Below are 5,055 nucleotides of genomic sequence, written 5' to 3'. Positions count from 1 at the left end.
CATGCATTGGAGAAGGAAATGGCAACCCACTCCAGTATTGTTGCCTAGAGAGTCCCAGGGATGGAGGAGCCTGGTGGGCTGCCGTCTATGGGGTCGCACAGAGTCAGACATGACTGAAGCGACTTAGCAGCAGCAGCAGCCAAAGTCTCTTGTGCTTTATAAGGTAACACATTCACAGATTCTAGGGCTCAGAACATGGACGTCTTTGGGCAGCCACTATTCTGTCTACTATTCCCATTCACCATTTGATGAATTCACTTATGCTATTAATTATGTGAACACTTATTTGACACCTAACATACATCAGACAGTAAGCTAGTTGATGGGGATATAAAGAAGAAGGATTGACCAGATGCACAAAAGCAACATACACTGACCTTAAAACACAGTAGTGAGTGAAAAAAGTAAGATATTAAGGAGATCCATAGCACAATACCATTATATAAAGTGCATAAAACAACAATCAGAATTTACAAGAACAGATGTAAATAGAGGGACCCACATCAAACCATCACAATGGCTGTATACGAAGTAGGAGAGGATGGGATTAGAGGATGTGGGGAGGGGTAAAGAAAGTAGGACATCTGTAACACAAGAGATGGGGCTTCTGGGCCAAAGACACTAGTTTGTTATGAACACAAGAGATGATTAACTCAAATCCTTGCAATGAATATTTAAAAGGAAGATAAACAAAACAGCTTTAAATAATAAACATAGTAGATCAATATAAAGTGTAATAGAACTGTTAACAAAGCAGGAGGGCCCAGAACAGAGAGAAGCATATTGTACTACAGTGGTTCTCAACTGGGGATGGTTTTCCCAAGGGACATTTGACCACCTCTGGGGACATTTTTGGTTGTCAAGTCCTCATGGAAGGTACTGCTGGCATCTGGTGCATAGAGACCATGGATACTGGTGAGAGCATTTGATAATGCACAGGACAGAACCCCCCTGCCCTCCACCACCAAAAATTTATCTGCTGGAAAATATGGATAGTGCCAAGATTAAGAAATCCTGTGGTAGAACAAGCAGAAATAAAAATTAAATATCTCTGAAATTACTGTGGCATGCTAGCAGATTTGCTTTCTAAATATTTGATTCTTTTAGGGATTAAAGTACCATCAGCTCTTCATCCTTTGCATTTTCTCTGCTGTGTTTAATATTCTTCTTTCCTAATACCTTATGCCTCTTCTCCATGAATTTCTGTTCCTATGGCTACATGCTGAAGACACTGATGTTTCTTTTCTTTACATTTTCCAGTGACACCATGAGCTTAAAAATTTGGATCATGACTGAGGTTAGAAAGAAGCAGTAATCATTGATTAATTCTATCAGTCCCATTTGGGTTATAAGATAATCTTCATACAAGGAAGGGTGTTGATGTATCACATTTTGACAGTGGCTTTGGCTCTCTCAATCATTCTAAGTTTAAATATTGTAACTGAAGGGTCCAGTAGAGTAATTCTGTTCAAGGTTTCCAGTTTTTCACTCAGTTATATAGTAGAATAGTAAGTTATGATCAGCTTAACAAATATCAACGGTTAATATGGTTTTTCCAGTAGTCATGTACGGATGCGAGAGTTGGATTGTGAAGAAAGCTGAGCGCCAAAGAATTGATGCTTTTGAACTGTGGTGGTGGTGAAGACTCTTGAGAGTCCCTTGGACTGCAGGGAGATCCAACCGGTCCATTCTGAACGAGATCAGTCCTGAGTGTTCTTTGGAAGGAATGATGCTGAAGCTGAAACTCCAGTACTTTGGCCACCTCATGCGAAGAGTTGACTCATTGGAAAAGACTCTGATAATGGGAGGGATTGGGGGCAGGAGGAGAAGGGGGCAACAGAGGATGAGATGGCTGGATGGTATCACTGACTTGATGGACATGAATCTGAGTGAACTCCAAGAGTTGGTGATGGACAGGGAGGCCTGGCGTGCTGCGATTCATGGGGTCGCAAAGAGTCGGACACGACTGAGCTACTGAACTGAACTGAACTGAATCATGAATACATATGATATATAATTATATGTGATTAACCATATACACGTAATTATATATATGGTTTATCATTCATATATATGTAATATGGCTTCCCTGGTGGCTCAGACAGTAAAGAATCCACCTACAATGCAGGAGACATGGGTTTAATCCCTGGGTCGGGATGATCCCCTAGAGAAGGAAATGGCAACTCACTCCAGGATTCTTGCCTGGGAAATCACAAGAACAGAGGAGCCTGGTGGGCTACAGTCTGGGGAGTCGCAAAGGGCTGGACACAACTGAGCACATATGCACATGTATATCACATTATATCATTTACATCTATCTATCCATCCATCCATATTTAAGCCTTAGTCTACTCAAGCTCCTATAACAGAATACCATAGACTGGGTGGTTTCTAAACAACAGAAATTCATTTCTCACAATTCTGGAGGCTGGAAAATCAAAGCTCAAGGCACTGGTGGGTTTGGTTTCCAGTGAGGACTTGCTTCCTGGTGCACAGATGTCTGTCTTCTCACTGTGTCCTCACACGGTGAAATGTCTTTGGGGGTCTTTTTTATAAGGGCACTAATTTCTTTCATGAGAGCTTCACCCTCATAATCTAATCCCCTCCCAAAGGCCCTGCCTCCAAATACTATCACATTGGAGATCAGGTTTCCACATCAATTTTGCAGACACACCCACTGTCTCTATCTGTACTGCTATCTTTATCTCTATCATCAACACATACTGTTTCTGGTATCAGGAACACTGCTTTATGCAGTGTCTGCTCAGAATGCAGGTTCAGGTGAAAGATGGAGATGATAAGTATTCTTGAGGAACTTGACTATCCCAGCTGCTACTTTTAGTGCTTCCCTGGTGGCTCAGCTGGTAAAGAATCTGCCTGCAATGCAGGAGACCTGGGTTGGGAAGATCCCTTGATTGAGATCTCTTGGAGAAGGGAATGGCTACTCACTCCAGAATTCTTGCTTGGAGAACTCCATGGAAGAAGAGCCTGGCAGGCTGTAGTCCATGGGGTCACAAATAATTCCCCCCCTTTTTCTCACATATATGCTACATTTCAAATACTTAAAAGACAAATTAATATGAATTAACATCTTGCAGTATGATCAAATTCAGTGATTTACAAAATGCAGTCTTCTAGTTACTATCATGTTGAGTCCTCACATCACCTTAGATGGAATAAAAATTAAAATACAATAAAGGTTACTAATGTTCAATCAGTAAACCTCATGCTACTATCTATTTAAAGTTTTGTATTTCAAAGAAAGTAAATAATATACAATATGTAAGGTCCTAGAAATTACCCCCAATCTCTTTCAATGTGTATTATATCAACTTTATATTCAAATAATCACTTTTATATTCAAATAATAAAATTGAAAATATAATTCTTTGAAAAATTATATTCAAATAATCACTTTGTTACTGCACTTGAGGCAGTAATCCAGCCACAGCAGTCTTCAGCAAGGAAAATGTCATCTTTTGTTGTAGCCATTTGTTAAAAAGTAGAAGTCACAGGAATTCTCTGTTTTCCTTTTAAGTTGCTCTGGTCAATTTCATAGCCTGAATCAAAACTGAATAGGGAAACTGGAAAATTGCAGAAGAGATTTGCAGAAGTGAAGTCCTGTTCTCTTTTACACTTTCTTCATCAGAGTTACTATCATTCTTGTGTTATGTGGACTGAATTGTCCACATAACAATTATTATGGACAGGAGGACAGGAGCCTGGGCACACCTGATAATTGCTAAGTCATTCTCTTAAGGTAGAAGCAGAGGAAAAAAAAAACAACAACAAGGCGACTGTGCAATTTTCTTATTTTCCAGATTTGCAGCTTTCCTTTCATCTCTGTCAGAATTTAAATGTGAAGACTTTTCAACTCTCAAACAACTGTGGTTAGAGCAATCTCCTTTGCCTTCAGTTCCTAGGTAATAAATAATAAAGTAATAATGCTCTAAATGTCTAATTTGAAATAAATATATGTCCTTCAACTATTCTGGTTTGCTTTTTCAATTTTCATCTTCACTAAAATTTACTTTAAACTCTAACTATTTGAGAAGATTGCTTCAGAGGACAAGTCAGTACTTACTACATAAAGAAGAAAACGGGTTTACCCTTGCTGCTGCCTTTCTAGATTGGCAATGAGTTCTTCTTAAATTTCAAATCAGAGCTATTTGAAAATAAAGCTCTAGTCTTTGGCTACTTAATATCAATCCTGAAACAAAAAAATCTCCTTTGTGTTCTTACAGATCACTGAGAATAACTACTATGAGACTACTGACTCAATTTTGACATTTTCCCACTTATTCTGTATTTTTCAAAAGTGCCTTTTGAATGATGATGGACTCTACCAGGTAATGCCATTTGCCCAAGAGGATGAAGTTTATTTACAGTGTCATATAAATGGCAACCTTGTAATTAGAAATCTTCATTTTTTCTCTATTTATATTTAAATCGACTTTTGCTTTTTGTATTCTGCCCACCTCCAAATTTAGAAATTCCTGTGGCTCAAAGAATCAGAAAACTTAAAAAAATGAAAAAATAATATTGCCAAATCTATTTCTTAGTTAAGTGAAAATTAAATGAAGAAGCAAATTGGCCAAATTTCTAAAACCTTAAACAGGTGGCTACCAAAAACCAGACTCAAACAATAAAACCCCTGTTTCAACAGGCTTGAAAAGGTTGAAAGGTAAAATACAAAACACCCAATTAAATCTGATTCAGATAACAAGTGATATTTTACTGTATCTCCCCAATACTGTGCCTTCTGTGTTTTTATTCCCTGAATTTGGCAACCCTAAGGACTGATGTCATTTCTTTTGTGTTAGTTGCTCAGTTGTATCCAGCTCTTTGTGACCCCATGGACTGTAGCCTGCCAGGCTCCTCTTTCCATGGAATTCTCCAGGCAGTAATATTGGAGTGGGTTGCCATTCCCTTCTCCAGGGGATCTTCCCAACCCAGGGATCGAACCCAGGTCTCCCGCTTTGTAGTCAGACTCTTTACTGTCAGAGCCACCAGGTAAGCCATTAATATTGTGAGTGAAATTCCCACTATTTCCAT

Source organism: Capricornis sumatraensis, chromosome 10 (assembly GCF_032405125.1).
Source record: "Capricornis sumatraensis isolate serow.1 chromosome 10, serow.2, whole genome shotgun sequence".
Lineage (NCBI taxonomy): Eukaryota > Metazoa > Chordata > Mammalia > Artiodactyla > Bovidae > Capricornis > Capricornis sumatraensis.
The sequence above is the reverse complement of the archived record's forward strand: the minus strand, read 5'-3'. Positions refer to the sequence as shown.